The sequence below is a fragment of the Lonchura striata genome, chromosome 21 (assembly GCF_050655825.1).
Source record: "Lonchura striata isolate lonStrDom1 chromosome 21, ASM5065582v1, whole genome shotgun sequence".
Classification (NCBI taxonomy): Eukaryota; Metazoa; Chordata; class Aves; order Passeriformes; family Estrildidae; genus Lonchura; species Lonchura striata.
Genome location: NC_140723.1, coordinates 3,126,560 through 3,150,229, shown reverse-complemented (window position 1 = coordinate 3,150,229; position 23,670 = coordinate 3,126,560).

The window sequence follows — 23,670 nt, the reverse complement described above, 5'->3', positions numbered from 1 at the left end:
TGACCCTTCCAAACAGCAGGGAATTCTCCTGGAGATTGTTCCAAATTCTGGGTCACTGATCTTGGAGACAAAAACCAAACCAGGGGCCAAGAGCAGCCTTGGGCTTGGCCTGGAGCCCCTTTCCAAGCATCCCACCTGCAGGAGAGCAGATACAGGGCTCCAGGAAGCTCCAGCCTCATAAAGCATCTCAGGAGTGATGTGCTGGGGCAGCCAAGAGCAGCACTGGGGAGCCCAAAGGCCACTGGGCCCCCAGCACATGCTCCAGGGGCTTTCTGAACCCACTCCCAAATCCTGCTTTCCCTGTTCGTGTCAATGGCCCTATTGAATTCACTTGGACTGCTTGTGGGAATATGGATAGAAGAGTTTGGCTCTGCTTTGGTAAACTAAACTTCAGGAAGTCTGAGTATACCATAACAAAGCCCCTAAAGCCAGCAAGCATCATGAAAGGAGCTTATTTCATTACTAAATCAATTTATGAGTATAAACACGGAGTTATCTGACTAAAATATGGATATTGCCCACTTGAAATACTGCACCTCAACCCCACTAAATGTCACCAACAGGCATCCCTGAAGGAAGCAGGCAGCATGCTGCCTTTGGATGCCCCAACTATAAATCAAGAGATTTCCTGAAGTCTGCCTGGAATAGTGGAGTGTAGCCAAAATTGCATGAAGTGCTATTTGTGTGCTATTAGTTGTGGGGTGGGAGCAGGGAGGAGTGTGGGAAGGAAAAAGGGGAAGAAGGAAAACCACTTTCTTAATAGTTCCTACAATGTTTGGAAAACATTCATTCACAGCATCCATTTATCAGGCTTTCATGTAATAACTTCAGGCCAAAATAACAAAAAAAACCAACCCCAAAAAAGAGGCTGGAGGGGGGTGGTTGGGGGAGAGGGAAACAGGGATAGTGGATTTTAATGGGGAAACATTGGAATGTTGTCAGTGTTTCCATGTAAAAGAAATCCTGGGATTACAAAGTGCTGTTTGTGTCCAGGTGCCACTCGGAGGTAGCGGATGATGTCAGTTGGTTCTGCTCAGTGCTCTCACATCTGAACAATAGCCCACTCTTAGAACTTTTCAGATTTTACACCCTCAGCCAACTGCAGCCTCTCACACCCCAGATGAGTCCAAATCCACTTCAGGAATATCCATGGTGTCATTTCCATGGCTGGAGAATCTTGTCAGGTCCTGGACTCTCAGAGACCCCCATGAGCAGCAGCTGGAGAGTTCTGGGTTCTGTGCTCCAAAGGGGATTCTGTGATACCTTCGTGGCTACCTAAAGCAGAGGCTAGACAAAACCCACAGAATAAAATGGGTATTTATTAAAGGCCTCCAATAGGTACACCTTGGGCAGTGAAAAACCTCCAAGGGGCTACACTCAAGATGGACAATGGTCATGAGTTTTTCACACAGTTCTACGTTTGGTCCATTTATGTATCAGGGGTTAATCCTCCAATTAAATTTTCAGGTAATGAAGTCATTTACTGCAAGTTTGTATCCCCCACAACTCATTGTGGTTTACATCTCTCAGGGCCTAAGACAATAAAGTGTCCTTGAGTTTCAGGCCTAGAGAGGGATTGATTTGTCTAAATAAAATGGGAGAACAGCAGCTGACAGGCCATGGAGTTTTAGAGTTATACTCTAAAGCAGTACACGATGTGAACAATATAAAAGATAAATCCTAAGGCATCACCTTGAGGTGCATTGGAAAGGGATATTTATGGAAGAAGACATCCCCACTGCACACACAAGGCTCCACTCCAAGGGTCAGCCCTGCAGTTTGTCCTTTTCCCTGACTGAAACATCCCACAGCCATCCCATGGCAGGTGGGACCCTACAGGGAGAGCTGGCCTTTCCCAGGATGAAAAATGAACAGGTAGCAGGCAATCAGCCCCAGGATCTGATTCCATTGTGGATCTGAAAAATGCAGCAGGAACCAGGGCATGGAAATCCAGCAATGTGCACGTGTGGAGCTGAGGACAGAGGATGGGAGCGAGGCATGAGCAGACACCACGGCTGCCAGGAGCTCAGAGGCCAAAATCCTACAGCAACTGAGAAGGACAGATCCCCCTGCAGCTCCAGCTCCCATTCTTGTCGTCATATTTTAGCTGAACATGCTCGTGGTTGCCTTTTGATGTTTCTAGCTGAGAGAACATTTTCATAAAGCACAACAAAACAGAAAAATCTCTTTGGGAATCCCTGTCGGCGCGATGGTTTTGATTAGTGCTAATGTTTTTCTGGCTGGCTGTGAAAATGCATTTAACTCTAATTGACTGGGCATTGTAATTCCAAAGCTTTCTGCAACAAAAACCCACCGAGTGACAATCTGATACAGAAATCTGGCAAAAGATGATGTCTTTTGCTCCTCAGAGACAAGTTTAATGGAATAAAAATATTGATCTAATATAGAAAGATTGGATATACATTTTCCTATAACTTTCACTATTGTCAAGGGGCTAAGGGAGAAAATTCTTTACATGGAAACCTTTTCATATTTGGAATAGTTTCCCCTTCAAGGAAATGGTGTAATTGTAATTTCAGCACTGCAAACCAGACAAAGCATTGAGGGCTGTGCCAGAGAGAGGCTCTGCACCAGCTGACTCCAGCCCATCTTCCTCAGTTCCAATTTCTGTGATTCCATTATTTCCTTTTTCACTGAAACTATGAAGAGCAGTGGGGAGGGAGGCAGGAGGAGGAAAGCAGCAGAATTTCCTCCCTGGGATCACAGTTACACCAGCACTGGGTTCAGCCAGGCAGAGATGGACTCAAACACCATTTCCCATTTCCTGAAGAGCTCCTTTTCATGGGAGCCATGAGGAAACCACGTGTTTGCCCAACTCAGCCTCAGAACTGGAAAAAAACACAAGCCTGGGTGATTCTCACACTGTAAATTTCAGAGGGACTTTTCAATAATGCCCTAAATTGGATCTTCGTGTGGGTAAAACAAATCTGTCAAGAGAAGAGGCTTTTTAATTTGTGAAACCAGGAGCTCAGCTGTGCAGCAGCAACAGTGACAGCATCAATTTGGTTCTGGTAGTTGATGCTAAACTGGGAGAGGTTCAGGAAGATGGAAACAGAACTGGCTGGATGGCACCAGGAACTGTCCCAGTTCTAGGGGTGGGGTGGGGTGTCCACAATTTCTCTTCATTTCAACCACAGCAAAAGTTGGGGATGGTTTTGAAAGGGAAAAGGGAAAAAAAAAAAAAAAAAAGAAAAATAAAAAAAGCCAGAAAAAAGGAACAACCCAAAAGAACACTGAGGATAAGGAGGAAAAAAATCGCAGCATCGAATCAATTAATGCGAGTTCTTCCGAACTTCCATGCAAGCTTTGCCTTCAATTAGCATGATCTCACTGAACCCTCTTGTGTAGGCCTGGAGCAAAAGCAATGGAAACTTTCTCCCTTCTTGTTTTAATCTTTCACCAAGTCCTGACTTTCGCCTCCAGCCCGTCTAATTGAAACTAATCTTCGCGGGCGAGGCCTGTCTCTTTCCCTTAATCCCTCTCTAAGGAAGCTCACATGGTCCCAATTACAGCCACACCGGCCCCTTTTATTCCCCTCCTCGGCTCCTTCTGCCAGTTTCATTTTTTGAAAGTTTGCATTATTAACTCCATGCTTGCGAGTTCCTGTCTGTCACGGGGGCCTCGAGATGTTATCACTGCTCGCCGCTGTCTAAGGTTACCATGAAAGCATTTTATGGATTACATTCTGCGAGGAGGCGATAGAGGCCACGATAGCCCAGCACAGTGGCCAGCTTCAGAGCAGCCCAGGGCTGCAATAAATGGGAGGCCAGGGAAGTGTTTATCTTGGATTTAAGTGTATACCTGCTCAGTTATCTGCGGGTGCGGACAATAAGAGCTAAGAGGGGAGCGCCGGCGCTCCCCACGAGGGGCTCACAGAGATGCTTTTGAGATGGGTGCTCCTGGCCTGGGAGGAAGGCAGGACACGGAGAGGACCCAGCTGGAGAATGTGTTTAACATTACAGAGTTAATGAGGTTAGAGGAAGGCAAGATAGCCCTCACTGGTTCCCAAGCTGGCTTCTAATCCCAAGGCAAAGCCCGGGCCGCTAATACCGAAGCTCAAGAAATTTATTAAAAATAGACAACTTTCCTTCTCTTCCTTTTTTTTTTTTTCCCTCTACACCTCCTTCTCATAACTTGCACACTCTCAGGGAACAGCTCCTCTGTTCCAGGATTTCTTGCAGAGCTTCAAAGTCTGGTTTTCTGGCGGTGGTTGCCCCACTGAACACATTTGAACTTCTCAGCACCACCACGGTGACCTCCCTCCTTCCCATCCCCAAAGGCCACTGTGGATTTCTTGCAGCTTTCCAAGAATGACCCTCCCAACCTCATGTTCCTTTCCAAGAAGTCACACAAGAGAAGAAAGTTTTCCACCACAGCAGAGCAGATGAATCAGTGCTGAGCCAGCTGGTGACAGGAAAATGAAGAGAGGACACGTGTGTTCACATTAAATTGTTGGTGTGGTTTTCATAATCACCAGTGGTTCTACAATTTGGGCTGCAAGCAACCAAAACCACCGAACCACTGCCAGGAACCAGATGTTACTGCCAGGGACAGATGTTCCCATCACCAAAACAAACACAGCTCAACTCTGGAAACACCAACCTGCCCATGTTTTGTTCAGATGAAGTCTCACCTTTCTCTGGCCACAAACACCAAGGACATTTAGTTGCCTAAAGAATGTAGTGTTCTCTCATATTGTTTCCTTCACTTTGGAGAAATATTCATTTTTGAATGTTTTTAAGTGGCTTTACTTCAGCGCAATAAAGTTCAAAATCAAAAAGTTATTTAAACCAGGAAGATGACAACTACACCCTCTAAAATTTCAAAACAACACATCTTGACAAACTCAAAGCATTTGTGCAAAACACAATTCAAGTCAAGAATTGGTGGGAAGCCATTCTAAAGAGGAAAAATGGCATTTTTAGGAAAAATAATAACTTGCACATCTGGGTAATGAATTTTTAGCCAAGGTTAACTCATGGTCAGGGGTCTAGTGAGCAGCAGCTCCACCTGTAGCAGAGTCATAGCTGGATCCTCAAGGAATCAGCCATTAGTAGAACTGTGGCTATTTCAGCTACTCCTGGGTGAAATCTGCTCGCACGTTGGCTTTTAGTCCTCCTAACCTTCCCTTATAATGGAAATACAACATGGGCTTTTCTCCATTGGTTTTTTTCGGTATGGAAATCCTCATGACTCATTATTTCCTTCTCTTTCAGAAGACATTTTCAATAAATGCCTGAAAAATGTCTCCCTTCAAAAACAAAAGTGGGTTTGACTTCTGCAGTTGAGAGTCAACCTTGAAAACCCCTCCTACCTTCATATTTTGAATGAAAAAAAAGATGAAATAATGAAATAATTGAACTTTTTTGAAGCCTAGCCAGTAGAGGTGCTGCAGTAGCTTGGAGCAGTATTTTCTTAAGTTTACACCCCTAATATAGATTTTAAAAAGAGAAAAAAACATCAATACACACCTACATGTGATCCTGGCTGTCTCTATTCTCTCTCCTCTGAGATTTTGTGGTTTCTGAACACATTTATCCCACCTCCTTTTGGCCTAGAAAGCAAAGTCAGCAAGAAACCCCCCCACTGCAACCTCTGCTTTGCTGCTGAATTTCTCACCTGTGAGCTGAGGAGTAAAAAGTCAGAGCACAACACCACCCATTTATGGCACAGCAAGAACAGGCCGTTCTTTTCCTTTGCCCAGGATATTTATGAGGACTTGGAGAATGATTAACTGAGGGGGAGGGTGGAAATGAATCCTGAACAGCGAAGCTTTGGATTCTCCAACCAAACGAATGGCTCTTGTTCCAGATTTACAACCTTCCCACAGCCTGGCTGGGATGAGGGATAGCCTATCCTCATCCTATTAAAGAATTTATGGTGACTATTTATCACCAAAGTAACATCACAGGGCTTGAGAGGTTGGGATAATGAGAGGAGAGCAGTCAGCATTGTCCCAAGTGCTCACTTGCCCAAATACTACAGAGCTGAAGTAGGAGTGGCACCTGCTCCAAGAGGAAAGTGTCCCAGCAGAGTGGCTGGGTGGGAGAAAGTCCAGAGTCCAAAGGTGGGCATAGGGAAGCAACAGCTCCAAGGGAAAGGGAAACAGAGAATATATCTGTGTGCATTTGCACCTCTGGTTTTCCCTCTTTATCCCCAGGCTCGATGTTGGAAATGGATTTGCAAGAGGGTATTTAGGTGGATTAATGAGGTTATTCCCGATGGAGAACAAATCCCTGTAATGGTAACTAAGCATAACAGCATCAGACCCTGGAGATGCCCCATCCCTGGAAGTGTCCCAGGCCAGGCTGGACAGGGTTTGGAGCAGCCTGGCATGGTGGAAGGTGTCTTTGCCCATGGCAGGGGGATGGAAAGAGATGAGCTTTAAGGTCCCTTCCAATCCGAACCATTCCATGATCCCGTGTTGCCCACAGCAGAAGGAACTCTAGGAAAATGAACAGCAATGCTGAGTGAGCAGTGAGTGCTCTGAATCTGAGGGCAGCTCCCCAAGGATGCCCTAGGAGCCATACAATAATCCAAATACTGCTGACTGGGTTTTCTCCAGTTTTCAGCTGAGGAACTGTCTGGATTGCAGATGCCTTTGGGACTTTTCAGGTTGAGAACAAGGTTGAGAACAAAGCCCAGGGCATGAGGAGTTTCAAAATTCACTCCATCATTTGAGCTGAAAATATCCCTCTTGAAAGAAACCTTCCCATCTCCTTACAGGAGACTGCTGCTGGATGAGTTTTCCTCTTTGCAGAGGTTCCATCCTGATGGCAGCTCCAGCCCAGGGAACCAGGAGCAATCATGGATTGGCTCCAGAGCCTCCGTGTGTTACTGAGATCAGCCCGTTCCACTTTGGAAGCAGGCTGTCAGTAAATGTCATATTTTATTTCACTTCTGAAAGAAAAATATGGCAACACATGCTCTGCTAGCAGGCCAAAAAGAATTCTAACTGCATTTTGCTGAAAGCAATGTTGATTTGGATTTAGCCTAGCACCGCTTGTAAAACTGAATTAGACTGAGTTTGTTCTGAGCAGCTGTGACATGAAGATCTTTACACACACACACACACACACACAAACACACACTCACACACTTTCTGCTGGCTGGAGGGAAACTGCAGCTGATGCTCAGGGGAAAGGCAGCTCCTCTCAAAAGCACACAAAGTGGCAATCCACTCTCTCCAGGCGTCAGGAGCCAGGAAGTGGGAAGAGAGAATTCCTGGGCAGCGGTGGGTGATCCAGTACCGGGCTGGTCTCAGGGAGGAGAACCTCCATGGGTACCTGGAATGTCAGTCAGTCTCCAGCCAATAAACTCCAGAGGCAAAGCTCTGATTTTCACAGCACAAGCTCCTGCTGTTCCAGCCCAACACAGGCTGAGGGCAGCAGGCAGAATCCAGGTGAGAAGTTTGTCACAGGGGGCAAAGCCCAAAGGATGTGGACACCACTGCAGCAAGTGCAGGGGCTGAAACTGAAGCAGGAAATCAGCAGGGCTGGGCTGGACTCAAACATCTGGCACAGCTGCAGAGGCCTCCAGGGCCTGAAGGCTCACACAATGGCAGGAGGCAGATGTGGGATGTGTGTGAGAGCCATGCACACCACCCGAGCTGCTCTGGGTTTCCACTGCTCTGCAGAGAAGACCTGACAGCGCGGGGAAAAGCAATGGGAGGATTCCCTGAGCAAAGGAGGAGGTTGTTCCCTTCTTCATGGGCAGAACTAGAGAAATAGACCTTCCCTGGAGATCCAGGTTTGGATGGGAACTTCCCCCTCCATGGAGAGTTCTGCTATGGAGCAGTTGTGTTTGAAGGGTTCAGTTCAAACACGGCCTACAGCTCACGACATTCTGATGGGGTTTAGGTCAGGTCTAACATCTCTGGGGCAGCAGTTCCTCTCTTTCCACAACGTATTTTTGTTCCGCAGTCCAAGGAGTTCCAGGAAACTTCACGGGGTCGTGCCCCAGTCTGAGCCAGAGTCTGCTCCCATAACAGGATCCCAGGTCTGCCAGCTTTGGGCTCCCTCAGCTGTGCTGTGCCCACTGCTCCCACTGAGCTGCTGTGTTGATCCCTTCAGGAAAATCTTCCTACAAGTCACCAGGCAGAGCCTGCTTGTGGCACTTGGTTCTGCTTTAGGCACGAGTGTGGATGAGAGGGGTCACACATACAACAATGATGGTTTCTGTGTTCCCAAAACACAATCTCCAACCCAACTCACCAATGCCAGAGCTCAGAGTTCCCAAACCCCATCTGCAGCAATCATTAAATCAACTCTTAGCCGTGTCTTCTGTAGCTTTTAATAGACTGGAGTACTTATACTGTCAGTTTTTACTGGGCAAGATGTAATTTTCCAATAAACACGACCTCTTCCAAAAGGCAGCACTTTCTGAACTTTTTCCAGAACCCAAAAGTTTTGGCTGCAGCTGCAGCAATGGGAATCAAATTAGAAAAACAAAAATCCCTCCTTTCACTCCATGCTTCCAAATGTTTTTCCAGGGCTGAGACGAGAGGAGCACTCAGTGTTTGTCTCTGCTTCTGTTGGCTTTTAAAAGCACAGGAGGGTAAAGGGGCTGGGTGGCTGGGACTGGAACTTTCACAGCTTGATTATGTACACAGAGCCATAACCTTTGTGTCTGGCTGGGAGCAGCTGTGCTGCCATTGTGCTCCTCTGCCTGACTGTAAACTGTGGGTGAATATGGAAAACAGATTGTGAGTGATGGTGACTAATTGGAGAACATCTTGGGGGGACACCCTGAACGTGTGGGAAATGTCAGCCAGCTGGAGGCTGCCTTGGAGCTCTCTGGGTTAGCAGGGCCCACCAGGAACTTTACAGAGAAATGGCAAGAGGAGCACCCCTTGTTTCAGCCTCTCCCACCTTGAGTAACTGATGATTATTCAGTTTTATAGTTATTAAAGTTATCAGCTGAGAAGTTGCTAATCAGTTATTCTGATAATTATTCAGAAATTTAAGCATAAACCTTTGATTTCTTACAGGTCATTCAGAGCATCCCTGGCTAGAGGAGCCTCTGGCAGTTGTGAACTTGGATAAATCAGTTGCCCTTCCTCCCCTCCGCCCCCCCCCCAAAAAAAAAACCAACAAAAACCCAAGTAATAAAAAACATCAACACACAGAGAAAAAAATCCTAAAAACACCCCCTTCATTTTCTCCTCTCCTAGAAAACCATGGCACTCCTGGCTTGGCATCACTGCCAGCACCAGAGATACAAGGTGGGAGCCCCTGGTTCAAAATTCCAGCAGATCCTAAATCCCAAAGGGAAAATTCACCCTTTGGAAGGAAGGTTCCTGTTACAGGAATAGACTTTCACTGGATGAAATATTCTATTTAATTGTCAGACCACTGGGCAGTCATGCTGGTGCTCCTGAAAGGTTCTCTTCCAGCTAATGTGGGTGGGATGGTGCTCTCACCTCAGAAAGCAACTCAGGATTTATCTGTTAAAGCCTTTCACTGCAGGTGATAAAGCCAAATAAATTCAGCAGGGGACTTCAAATGAAATCTCTAAAATTTCTTTAAAATTACAGCTCTCCTGCATAAAAAACTAATGGGTCTCTAGCAGTAAAATGTACTTTGTAATTGATATATAAAGAGGATCAGCTCTTTTCTTAAATACCATTACATAGTGTATTTTAAAGAGAATCTTACACTTAAAAGTAACAGATTAATGAGTGGCCCAGAACAACAACAACAACCATTTTTAATTAAAAAATATATCTATAAATATAATGCTAATACTGATGACCTGTGGAATACGCCCACAGCAACTTCCATGCCACACACACACTGGGGTCCATAGCACGCAAAATATTGCAAATGATGATCATTAAAGGGTTGCAACTTTTGTCCAGAGAAGCCATTAGAGCTGAGAACATGCAGGATTCTGTAGGGAATGGAAAGTTCTGGTTCCAGCAGGGATTTATGTGAAGGAGCCTCCTCAGGCCTGTGGAGAAATGTCAGAATCTGAGGTATTTAAATGATCCCAAGACTGTAAAAAGTCTCTGTCTTTCAACCCTGCTGCCAAAGAAGAAGTTGTAATTAATTTCTGCTGGTTTCAAGGTTGTTTATTCTGTTTATCTCTCACATGTTCTGCTGCCCTGCCCAGCTCTGTCCTGCAGGGCAGCGTGTGGGGCTCTGCCCTCAGTGGGATGTGACAAACATTAAATACCAGAAACTCCCTGGGCTGGATTTACAAGAACGTGCCAATATCTGTCACCTACGTTGGACAGTGTGTCCCCAGCCTGAACCAACAGAAAAATGCCAACACCACAGTGAGACATGGAGGGCATGAAGAAGGAGAAAAAGGACAAGGCACACCCAATTTCCTCCATCTTGTCCCCTTTTAACCCCTCATCTAGAATCCTAAAATTTTACTTTTGCACCTGTGCCACACTTAATTATGACTTATATCAAACACTCAGAGCTTGTAATTGATCCTGTAAGATTGAAAACTCTTTTCCATGGCCAGAGATCACAGACAGTGTCTCTGGGGGCTCTGTCCAGGGGGGTTCCTGAGCCCTGCCAGGGTCCCAGACCTGCCAGGGCAGCCAGAGGGAAGCTCTGGATTCCACAGAAAACATCTCCACAGTCACTCTGCAGGCACAACACATCCAAAACCCTCCAGCAGCAGAGCCCACAATGTCTCCCCTTGTTGCCTGCAGCTCTCCCTGGCCCAGAACAATGGCCTGGTTGTAGTCCCAAGGAGCTGGGACAGATCTGTGAGCAGGGAGGGGAGCTGGGGGAAGCCCTGCTGTCCTCCTTGGTGCTGAAAAGCCTTTCCTTTGCTCTGATACCCTCGGTTCACCAGGGAGCATCCCTGGGCACATCTCCCCGGCGGGCTGGGATGGGCTTTCAGCTGCGTGGCCCTGACGTGCCCCTTCTGAACTTAAACACCACCAGGACGGCTGGGAGGTGAGCAGGGCTCAGAACCAGCTCCTCCACGCAGCTCTTGGAGATAACCAGCAGCAGGGTTGGGTTTTGCAGCCCAGGGGCTCAGCAGGGCCTGGGGAGCTCCGGAGGGGCTCCATGTGCTGCTCAGGTGGGGCACAGGAGCCCGGCCGTGCCCGTGACCGGGGCTTCACCCCCAGCTCCAACAGAGGAGTTTTGTTCCCCGGGCATGGAGGGCGTCCAAACACCCAGCGTTCAGCGAGGGCAGGAAGAGCGTTTGAAGCGAATTCTTGCAGAAATAAATGTGAATTTACTTAACTTACCATGTCTCCTGCTTTTCCCCTCAGCTCCCCCCCTTTTCCTTCCTACTGCTGTTCCTCAATAGCATCCCTCTCCTTTCCAAGTCATCCCTCACACTCACCGCTGTGTCCCCCACTCCCTTTTGCCACCCACTGCCTGCTGCTTTATTTTCTTTTTGCAATTTCGTTCCCCTCCCTCCACCTCAGCACAGACTTCTTTCCAGGTGAGAATGTTTTACCTAGTGACTCTGTTGAAACACACTGTAAAAAGAGCCCTGACTCTCGCCATTTTTAGCCCCTCACAAAGCCACTCCTGCAAAAAGGGACCCACAGAACCAAACCTGCATGGAAATATTTGTTTCCTGTGTTCTTTCCTCTAAGTGGATCTGAGGTTTTATGGCTTTGTCAGCCACAGGCTTTCACCTTGAGTTTCAGCACTTTGCATCAAGCCAGAGCTTTTGCCTCACTGCATTTACAAGTTAATTGAATTTTCCTTTACAGGTTGAACATTAGAAATACAAACCTTCAAAACACCAAATATTAAAACAATCGTTCAGCAGTACTCTTGTGGGTTGAAGCCAATCTCCTATCTGGGGGCTGATTCCCTTCTTAAGGCTCCTTGGTGAGGCTGGGCCATCCCCAGGAAGAGCAAAGCACAAGATCTTGAGAATCTGCTGCCTGCAGAAGCACAGGGAGAAAGGACACAAGGAGAAAAATGGGAAAATGCTTTTTTTTTTTCCACACTTCAGAGTCCTGCATGGAGCTCCCACTCCCCCAGCAACAACCCAGGTGCTGTGAGGACAGGTAACAGCCACACTGCTGTGTGGGGCAGTAAAATTTCCTTTTCTATTCCTCAGTTATTTCTTTTTAGGGATGTCAAATCTTTTCCATCCTCCACCCTGCCATGACTGAGCACACACCTCAGTAACAGGCTCCACAGCAGCTGCACCCTCTCTCTCTTCTCTGCTAAATTCCCCACAAAAATGGGCTTACAAGGAACATTTTCCAGAACAGAAATGACCCCAGCAGATAAAATAAGAGAACACATTCCCTGCTTGCCACATGCCAACAAAATTCCCAGCCCTGCTCTGTATGGCAGCAATAAAAACACCTTTGCCACCTCCATGAGCCTGGGAAGAGTTAAATCCTCTCCTGTTCAAGCTCCTGAGCTTTTGGAGTGCAGATATGTCCAGAATAATATTCAGGTTGCCATTAAGTATGTTATATTAATAGTCTGTATTAAATTTTAATATAGTGATTATAGGGGAGAAAAATTGTCCTTCAGATTAGGAAGGTATTAAAGAGTTTGGTGGGAAAAAAATATTTCTTTTGATAGAAGCATTTATCAGGCAGTTTCCAGGACATTGTCTCTTCCTCAGAGCACTTCACTGGGAGGTTCAGAACCAGGGGAACATCCACATTAATAAAAATGAGAGATTCAGCAGCATTTCTTCATTTCAGTTCCTCTAACATGGACTGGAAGCGTGCTCCCAAACCTAAACAAACACCTAATTCCAAGGGCCTGGTGATGCTTCCTCCCAGTTTTAATTATCAGTAAAGCACAGAGAGCCCATTGACTTGGGATTTTCTTTACCTGACCCCATCCTTTCAAATACTGAGGAAAAATAAATAAACAAAAAATAAATAAATAAAATAACCCAACAGCCTTTTTTGGCAAGTCCTCTGCAAATCAGACTCAAGCCAGAGTTCAGCTGGATCTCAAAATCCCAGCTCCTTTGCCTCCATGGGGATTTTTATGGTGTCCAGTTCTCCTCCAGACTACCTGGAAGGCTTCAGATTTTCCAGAGGGAGGAAAATGCTTGTGCTGGGACAGCACTGGAACCATCGATCCCAGAGGCCCAGATCCTCCAGCAGCAGCAGGAAACAATGGAGGCAGTGTTTTCTGGGAATGAAATGGAAGAAAAATAGTTTTGGCTGAACCAGCACTTAGCAATGAAAACCCTTTTTGTCAGGAAATTCCCAGCTAAATCTGGTGGTGGGAAAAAAATATAAATATCTTGTCCCATTGCTCTGAATCATCCTGAGCCAAGACACAGCTGATCACAGGTATCACAGGGGAGTTCCTTCCCTTGGAAAGCCTCATGGCATCAGCAGCAGAAGAGTTTGTAAGGAAAAGCTCTTCTCAATTACAAGCACCATTCATTAGAAATATTCCAGGAGAAGAGCAGATTCCAATTTTCTTTTGAAATTACTTCTTGAGTTTTGTATGACCAGCATGAAGATGAAACTGGAATGAAACGGATTTTTCAGCCTCACAGGAAGATACAGGAGGCATCTAGATACAGAGCTTTGTTTCGTGGAAAGTTTCACAATTTCTTTATCCTATTTTCAAACAGAAAAAACTAAATCTTTCCCAAAGTGACAACTCTAAGCGCTGCTCTGGCTTCCTTATATGCACAGGCATTGATAAAAGGCAGAAAATAATGGTCAGTGCTAATTGCCAAGAGTTGCCTTAACTCCTTGTTTCCTTCAGGTGCACCTTGAAGACACATCAAACACACCCAGAGCCAGCAGAGAGCCTGAATGAGTTCAGTGTCTCTGCACTTTCATTAGCAGAAAAGCCACAGTTCATTTCCTAAAGAGGAAAAAAAAAAAGGAAATGGAAGGGTTAGTTTTAATCTTGTCCCGGCCTGAGTGAATCCAAGAGCTGGAGCAAATGGGATCCCCGTAAATCTAAGGGTGAAACCTTATCCCAGGCCTTCTTTAGGAAGTACTTAGTGTAAGAAGTAGCAGAACTGGTTAGTGGAAACAGACCCTCTCCTCCTGCTGCTGTGACCTGCCAGATGTGGCAGCAGGGCCAGGGAGGGACCCTGGCCGTGGAATTCATCAGTTCCCTTGATTTAACCCCTCCCGTGCCCCTGCTGGGCGACTCCCCGCAAGCCTGGAGGTTTCTGTGGCCACTCAAGGCGGAGAAACGTGCAGGCAAACCTTTCCTGGCCACTGAGAGAACAGAAATCCCAGCAAGAGAGGAGATTCTGAGAAACCCCAGGTGCCCTTGGAGCACAAAGGCTGGGGCTTGGAGCTGAGGAAAGGAGGAGGAGGAGGAGAAGGAGGAGGAGAAGGAGAAGGAGAAGGAGAAGGAGAAGGAGAAGGAGAAGGAGAAGGAGAAGGAGAAGGAGAAGGAGAAGGAGAAGGAGAAGGAGAAGGAGAAGGAGAAGGAGAAGGAGAAGGAGAAGGAGAAGGAGAAGGAGAAGGAGAAGGAGAAGGAGAAGGAGAAGGAGAAGGAGAAGGAGAAGGAGAAGGAGAAGGAATCCTGGGCTGTGCCTTCACCTGGGCAGTGTTTGCAGAGCCCTGTTGCAGTTCCCAGCCCCAGGACCCCTCTCAGATGTGATTTCACACCCTGGAACTCGTCCTTACACGGTCCCACCTCCTGCCCTGCCCCTGGAATACCTCCTGCCGTGGCTCTAATCCCTCTCCAAGCTGAATTCCCTACCTGGCTTCTCCCAGACTCACACACGGGGATTTCAGGGCTTGGGCAGCACAGCCCTGCCCTGTCCTGGGCTGTTCCCCACAGCCCCTGCTAACATCCCAGCCATGCCTGCTGATCCCAGTGATCCCAGAGATCCCAGAGATTCCAGTGATCCCAGTGATACCAGTGACACCAGTGATCCCAAAGATCCCAGAGATCCCAGTGATCCCACTGATCCCACTGATCCCAGTGCCCGAACTGGGAGGAATCTCTGGGATAAAGGCCAAAACTGCTGCCATGCATGGGGGGAAAGGGGAAATTTAACCCTGCAAAAGGGCTGGGCTTGCATGGCCACCGTGGTGGATGGGAAATGGGAAAACAAAGGGATGTCCTGGAAATGGAAATGGGAAGTAGAAAGGAAAGCTCAGGAAGGAAAAATGCACTTTTTTGGTGTAAGAGGAAGCTCTGGTATCTGCACTAATAACAAGCAGGGGAACTGCTGTGCTGCCTCTTCCCACCTGTGCCTGAGCAGCATTATTTCAAGCTTCCTCATGTTGTGTTTTTTATTTAATTTTCCAGCGAACGCACTCTTTTATCATCCAGAACCGTGAAAGTAAATTAAGAAGAAATGGTTTTCTTTCAATTAGACTCACAGTTGCTTTGAGTAACTGCCTATAATTCTATTTAATGAAAAAATAAAATCATTATTCCAGCTCTCCCTGTGCCCTGACAAGCACACAGACGGGCCCCATTAGCAAGCACTGTAGATTTACTTAATTAGAAAAATATTTTGTTTTCTCCAATTTTTAAAAAAAGGAGAAAGAGAGGAAAAAAAAAAAAAAAAAGAAGCAAAAAAGAAAGCTCCAGGCACAATATTAATCTAACCTGTTACCTGGTGCTTAATAACTTATAAACTAAAGGCATCTATCAATCTATAATTTAGTTTTGCCTTTGATCTGCTGCAGCCCTTGGCTCCCAGCCTGGCAGCTGCTGCTGTCTTATCCTTCCTGCTTTGCTTCCAAGCACGAGGTCCCACAGCCTGCCTGGGGTTTAATGGGGTTTTTGGACACAGAACCCTGAGGATGGAGGGTGCAGAAGAGCAGAACTGACACCTTGAGCTTGAGGAAATAACAGAACGACGGGAGGGAGCCCAGCGCCCACCCTGGACCAACCACCCACGCTCTGTGTCCTTCACTTGGGGTGATGCTCCTGTCCCACTCTTGGCTGAGGTTTCAGGACACGATCTGCAGCTGTCAGTGACTGCCTGGACTGGTTTCGACACTTTGAGAACAAATATTCTGCTTTTGGTGAGCGTTTCCACGGCAGAAGAGCCAAATGTCAACAGGAAAAATGACACAAGCACGACTTGGGCCTGGCGGTGCCCAGCTCTGGTGCTCCCCAGGCAGTGACAGTGCAAACGAGGAGAAAAAGACCAAACCCCACATTTCTGATAAACAATTTCATGGGGCTTTTACTGCGGGTAAAATCCAGCAGAAAGTCCAGTGGGGATCTTTGAGCACGGCCATGTGCTGGGCACCGCGTGCCGGAGTTGCCCTGGCATTTATGGGCTCCTGGGAACAATGCCCTCTCATTTTATCTGCATCTCCCTTTCTTTCCCCATGATTATTATTCCTCTGCAGCAGAATGAATGCCTCCAAGAAGAGGAAGTTTCAATTAGGATGCCGAAACCCTAAGCTGTAGTTTTATGGCTTTAAATTAACATATAGAGATTCGCTCCAGGTACCGTAACAAAATCAACATCCAGCCACGCTCTCTGATTACAGAGCTGATAAAGAATTTATGGAACATAGCACAGGAAGCTCTGTCTTTGCTGGCTGCCATTCCAGGGGAAGTGCCCCTCGCTAGGAAATGATGGGGGCAGTGGCAGAGCAGATAAAACACACGGGGCTGCCCCTCAGCTGCCATAAATCAGCCCCTTCGCCCCCTTCTCGAGCCATGCAGGGCTCTGGAGCTGCCTGGAGCACTCCACCCTTGCCTCATGCAACAATTCCTTCCCTTTTCAGCATACACTGTCTTTTCTTTGCTAAAATTACACATTAACCTCCAAGGACTGCAGTTTTCACTGTACCCTTCATAGCCACATTCTGCCTGCCTGAGCTGGGGACTTTTAGATTTTCACCCATCCTTACAGACTCTCTTGAACTAATAAAGGCCAGTGACGTTCCAGCAGGTAAATTCAAATGTCAAAAATCAAAATCTTTCTGTCAGCGGGGAAAAAAAGAAGAAGCAAAGACATTAAAAGCATTTGAGCCCCCAAAATTAAGTCCTTCATTCTGGATATAAAAGTCAGGATTTTCAAGCAGCCTTTTGAGGCAGAGGCAGCTTGCCGTTTCTATGTTAATAAAAAATAATAAATAAATAATAAAAATAAAAATAAATAATAATAATTGAGGGACTATTCCCCAACGGGCCCAGGGCTGCCCGGTCCGGCGGTGCGCGGGCGCCCCCTGCTGGCGAGGGCGCGGCATGGCAGGGGCGGCCCGGAGGGACCGGGGGCGACAATCGAGCCTGTGCGGCCGAATTTGGGTAAAAAACCAGTTTCTTCAGCCAAATTTGGGTAAAAAACCCTATTTCTTCAGCCGAATTTGAGTAAAAACCCTGTTTCTTCAGCCAAATTTGGGTACAAGCCCCTTTTTCTTCAGCCGAATTTGAGTAAAAACCCCTATTTCTTCAGCCAAATTTGGGTAAAACCCCTATTTCTTCAGCCAAATTTGGGCACAAACCCCTATTTCTTCAACCGAATTTGGGCACAAACCCCAATTTCTTCAGCCAAATTTGGGTAAAAACCCTATTTCTTTAGCCAAATTTGGGTAAAAACCCAGTCTCCTTGGATAATGTGTTCCCATTTTAGGACAAAATTCCTGCTGTTTTCCATCAAATTATTGACTCGTGATCCAGTGAGGAGCACTCTTGGCAGGGTAAGATGAGATAATTCCCAGAATGACATTTTGTCCAAGGGATACAAAGTGGGTGAGCCTCATCTGGAGATTTTAACCATCCAGGATCTTGGAAAAATCTCCTAAATCCAAATAGTCACTGAGAGAGTGGGCAGCACCACCTAGAAACCACAGCTTGCATTTTTCCTTCTTATTTGGATTTGCCTTCCTTTAATTATTATGTCCTTAAGACCCAATTCCAGCTCTCTGTTTAACTTCTGAGTGCAATTTGAAAAAACCTTAAAAAGAAGAAAAAAAATTAGTCAAAATGCACGTGAGCTGGCTATTATTTATATTAGAATATAAATAATATCATTATTATTTATAGTGTAGTTGTGGGATGGAACTATAACCACCTGCAAAAGAAAAAAAAAAACCAACTCCAAAAAAATAAGGAAAAAAAACCCAAAACCAAAGAATCAAATTATATCTAAATCATCAAACTATATTTAAATTTTCCATTAAATCAACAGAAAATTTCTGACAAAAAGGAAACAAAATGGTGGTAAAAGTAAAGTAAACTAATTTTTATTCGGAAGTTCAGGATTTCTAAAGTAGATACCAATGAGGAAGGCTGAGAAAGCCTTGTGCAAGGGTGCCCAGAGCCTAAGTGTGCACAGGGGTGTGTAAGGGCACATCTGGGGCCCCAAATTGCCCAAAACGAACCCAAAACAAGCCCAGCACTGCAGCAGGACCAGCACAGGAGAACTCCCTCGTCTGACTTCATTAATCCAACTCTTGCTCGTGTATCAAAGTGCAGCACGTTTTCTTGTAAAAATGATTAAGCTGCTAATTAAGCTGTTTATAACTTGTTTCCCTGGTTGCTAATGATAATTAACATGCAAATTAGCTGAGGGAAGAGAGGCACAGGGGTCCTCAGTTCATTACCAAGTTAATTACTGTTTGCATACTTAAACATAACAGTTATAAATGGTGGCATTTAATGTAATGGCCAAGATGATAATTATACCAACGACATTTTGAAAAGTCATTTCACTCTGTGCTATTTTTCTGGGTGATTGATGTTGCCATGGCTGCTTGATAAACTTACTGCAGACCCAGATGACTTGGAAACAGCAGAACCAAACAAGTTATCCCTTAACAACATCCCCTTATCCCTGTTTGTTTGGAAAGCAGGGAAGGAATGAGGGGAAATAAGAGCAGAAAGATTCAGTATTAACAGAGGAGGGATAAAGTGGGCTGGTTAACAGTGTTTCATTTCAGCTGGCAACATTAGCAGCTTCCCTTTTTTAATCCCTCATGGTTATTCCCAGTTTCAGCAGTGCTGGGAGTCACTTCTGAGGCTCAGCCCATTAAACTCATCCCTGTCCTTAGCCTCAAATGCTTCTAACCTAAATAAACATGGCAAATAACTCATCACACCACAGAAATGTGATGATTTTGTCACTTTGCACTGGGAAGAACAGAAGCAGAGGGCACAGCTATTCTTTTGGAATGCTCCTTGCTTGGCATATTGAGGAATTTGCTCAAACAAACCTGTTCCAATGTCCCTCACTGGCCACAGAGGTGCTGAGCCAGATGGAAAATCTGCCTAATTATGCTAATTATGAGGGTGGGAAGTCTGGGATGTTGAAGTTTTTGGATACCCAGAGGCTGGTCTTGGTTCTCAGTCATACAAGGCCCAACTGCTCCTGATTTCAGCACTTTCCATCTAGAAAATCCTGGACTTGCACAGCCAGGCTGGGAAATTCCAGTGGAATAACTCAGAGTACAAAAGGACAAGATTACAGGGAGTGAATTTTGTTATGTTCACCCAGATCCTGAGTGACTGGGTCAGATTATAAAATGACCAGGATAAAACTTCTCTGGCCTGGGCCACCTTCCACCCACGTGTTTGAGAGCTCTCTTAAACACCAATTTAATGACTGGACAAGAGAGTTTTAAAGTTCTTCTAAAAGTTTTCTATTCCTACTAATGTTTACATATTTCTACTCAATTTCTACTGAATCTTCTCACACTGTTCATATAAATAATGATTGTTTTGCATTCTTCTTTGTGGGTGGAGAGAATTGATGGACTTTTGGTTTGACCAGTGTGGTTGGAGAGGTGGCAATTGCACCCTCCAATCCACTGTCACTTTTGAAATTGTATATGTAGTGGAGTCAGAAAATAAAATCTCTCTTCTGGTTCTTTTCTTCCCTCTTTTGCATCTGGTGTCCATGTGTGAGTGATTTCAAGTTGTAGTGTGACAGACAAGGACTCAGAGCTCTGGTCTGGGTGACGAGGTGGTGAGTGGTCACAGGTTGGATTTGATGATCTTGGAAGCCTTTTCCAACCTCATAATTCTGTGATTTCAGCTGGAAATTTCTACCCTCGAGCCTTTGTATCAGAGGATGCAGCATCAGGAGGGAAGGCAGGAGTGTGACCACCCTAAGGGAACACCACAAACATCTCAGGGGAACCTCCTTCATGCACCCCACAAATTGTTACTCCTGGTCAAGCAGAAGCTCTGTGCCTGTGGAATAGGCAGAGCCACTTCCCTTCCTCACAGGGAGCCACTGCAGAACTCCCAGCATGTCGGAACTCAAAATGTCCCTCAGACATTTTTGGATGTTCCGGGCCCAGGTCAGAAGCATTTGAGACCCTGGCAGGCAGCTGCAAACAGCTGTGATTTTGGGTTTGAACCATGGAATGAGTTACCAACCTTGCAGGAAGAACAAGAAGTCACAAAAAGTTTAGATATTAGAGCAGAAGTAGTCACAAAGTAAAGGGAAGAAATTTTGAATGCTGTACAGGGGGGTTTTAAGTCTTGTATATGGGTTTCAGAGGTTTTAATATGGATTTGGGATTTGGGCCTATCCTGTCCTCCCTCTTTCTCCTTCCTCACCTCCATGTTCTTGGTGATCTTGGCACTCACAGATTGGTTTAGAGTAGAAAAGCACTTTGTAATATAGGTAGTAGGTATTGGGGAAAACTGTAACCATGTAACACGTAATGTACCATATAAAAGATAGAAAAGCACCATTTAATATAGGTAGTAGGTATTGAGGAAAATCTATAAACATTTTAACACATAATATACCATATAAAAGACAGCAGCAGCCCTGGGTGGGAGAGAAGAAGCAGTCGGGAGTCAGAGAGGATGTCAGGGTGTGTGTGTGCCTCTGCCTGAGCTGTGAGCAATCCACAGCAGCTCCAGAAGAAAATCTTTTAGATAACTTGCAATAAACTGCCTTGAGACTAGACAACAAGAGGCTGCAGAGATTTTCTTTGGAAGCTCGGGTTGGAGGAGAGGTTTTTCCAGCACACAGAGCCACTCCTGACCTAGGGTGAGCTCCAGCACCAGCACAAGGAGAACAGATTAAATTCTGCAACTGCACAGCTGAATCCCAGAGCCACCACCCAGCCAGGCACTGAGACAGCCAAGGCTGTGTGTGGTGCTTTCTGCTGTCACTGCTTTAATCTCCAGAACATAAACAAAGGGATTATTCCTTTTTCTGATGGAACAAGCACGCTTTTCTTGTAATCTCACTCAAGTGCATCTTAATCCTGCTGCTTAAGGAGGATCCCTGCAATCCTTGGTGTTGTCATTCTTATTGGGTGAGCAGAGATGAAAATAGTCCAGTGCATGGAGAGATCACCTTGGCTTTCTGTGCCCACACACCTTCATGCCCCCAGGAGGTTGTGATTGCCTGGTGAGCAGGAAAGTTTGACTGAAGAGCTATCTAACATATTCTATAATAGGATTTTAAATCCTGGAGAACAGGGGCTCAGGAGGGACCTTCTTTCTCCACAACAACAGGAGGGATGTCAGGCTCCGCTCCCAGGGAAAAAGGGACAAGATGAGGGTAAACAGTCCCAAGGTGTGCCAAGGGAGGGTCAGGATGGACATCAGCAGGAATTTCTCCATGGAAAGGGTGGTCAGGCCTCACAAGGGGCTGCCCAGTGAGGTTTGGAGTCCCCATCCCTGGACATATCTAAGGAAGGCCTGGACGTGGCACTCAGTGCCCTGGGCTGGTGACGAGGTAGGGATTGAGCACAGGATGGACTCTGATCTTGGAGATCTTTCAATGATTCTATGACAAAAAAACACACTTAAAAGGCTGAAAACATCCTGAAAATGAATATTTCCTACCAGACTGCAGATCTGTCACCAACAACTCTTAGAGGTTTCCATTGAACTCTGCTGGGGCCCAGAGGAACAGCAGCAGCTGTGGGGACATGGGGACAAGGTGCCAGGGCTGAAAATTCCCTCCACAGGAGAAGATCCTGCCTCAGGCTGGCAACAGAGCTCCCTGCAGCCCAGCTCTCCCAACAGACAGGGAGTGGAGCTAAAGCTGCCTTGGGATGAAATTTCATCGTGTGGCTTCACTCACCAGCAGAGCTCCTCGGCTTCGGTGGGGAGGGCACCCGCTCCCCCAACCTGGATCATTTAGGACAAACATCTTCATTCCCCAGCCTGAATGCTCACACCAGCCTAAAGACAACAGAGCTTGGCATTGTTTACACCAGCCTAAAGAGCACAGAATTTGGTGTTGTTCACACCAGCCTAAAGAGAGCAGAATTCAATGTCTGCTCTCCAGCCCAGGTTCAGCTCAGAGTGAAAAACAGTCATCAAGTAAATCAAAGATTTTTTTGTATTATTAATACCCCACCCCATTATGCTCCTTTCTGTCAAATAAAGGTCATCCTCCTTTTAAGCCAAATTTTCAACCCCAAAATGCTGGTTTCTCAGCCTCAGCCATAGCTACACGTGGTATTTAACAGCCACAAGAGAAGGGACTTGTTACATTGCAGGAATTGAGAGCCTTTAAAAGAAAAGAGTGCAAGATTTCTCAGCCCTGACTCTGAGAAGGGCTGTTGCAGATGTGTTTGTGCACCTCCTGCTCTGCAAAGCAGGAAAAATAAAGTTTGAAAACTTGTTCTGTATTTACTCCTTTCCCATCCACCTCCCTTTAAAAATTCATCAGTAATCAGAGACATCCTGAGGAGCTGTTGTAGTAGAGTTACTATTTAATGAGTGAGTAGCTGACTTAATATTTAATGTTTAGATAGAAATCTCCACAATTTCCCCCTTCTTCTCTGTGTTTTTATTACCCTTTTAGAAAAGGAGCTGGTCTTATCTACCCCACAGGACACACAGAAAATTGTCTGGGGGCTTGAGGCCTGTAAATCTTTAAGAGACATTGCTGGTTCCACCTCTTACAACAACAGGTTTAAACACTCACACTTTCAGGGATCACACCAGGGCACAGAGAAATATTCTTTTTTTCCACTGAGCTCCTTAGATGTTGCTCCTCTTCTTCCTTCAAGCTCCAAAGTTAGGAACATAAATTGATTTAAGTTTGATACATAACATAAAATTGGTTGTGTTTTTCTGACCTAAAGTCAACAAAATGACATTTCATGAGGCTGCTGCCTTTTTGGCCAAGCACAGCATCCCCTAAACCATCCATGTACATCAGGGAGCACACGGGATCCTTATCCAAACCAGCTTTTTCCAGCTGGAAATGATGGATGGAGGACGATGCCATCTTCACATTTTCTGTATCTGCGGGGCAAAACGTGGCTGGAAGCAACTTCCAGCCCACTCAGTCATGCAGCAAAGTCAGATGATGGGTAATGATTTCTGCAGCCTGGACCAGGCTCCGTCAGAGGCTCCAGTCCCAATTTTATTCCCACAAGCTCTGCCTGAGCCTCCAAGGAGGGGCAGAGGCATTTGATCAACCCCGCTCCCCTTAATGTGATTTCTATTTCAGAACTGCTTCTGTCGTGCCCTTGAGTCTTTTCCTGGCAATATCACCTGTGGCCCGATGTGACAGCAATGCTAAATTATATCTTGATGGCTAATTAGGGTAATTAAAGTGAAAGTAATCAAATCAACATAATGGGCAAACTCTTAATAAAATGTCAAAAAATCTCTATCCATCATAGAGAGGTTTTTTTTACTCTTTTGAATGTCAAAGAATGTGGAGAGAGAAAGAAAGAGTTGGACTTCAGAGTGGCCCTGGCTTAAAGGGACATCATCAGGCTAAACATTCATAAAAAAAGAGTTGATCTACTGCTAAAAACACTCTAATTGTTAAAAAATAAGGGCTATGATTTAA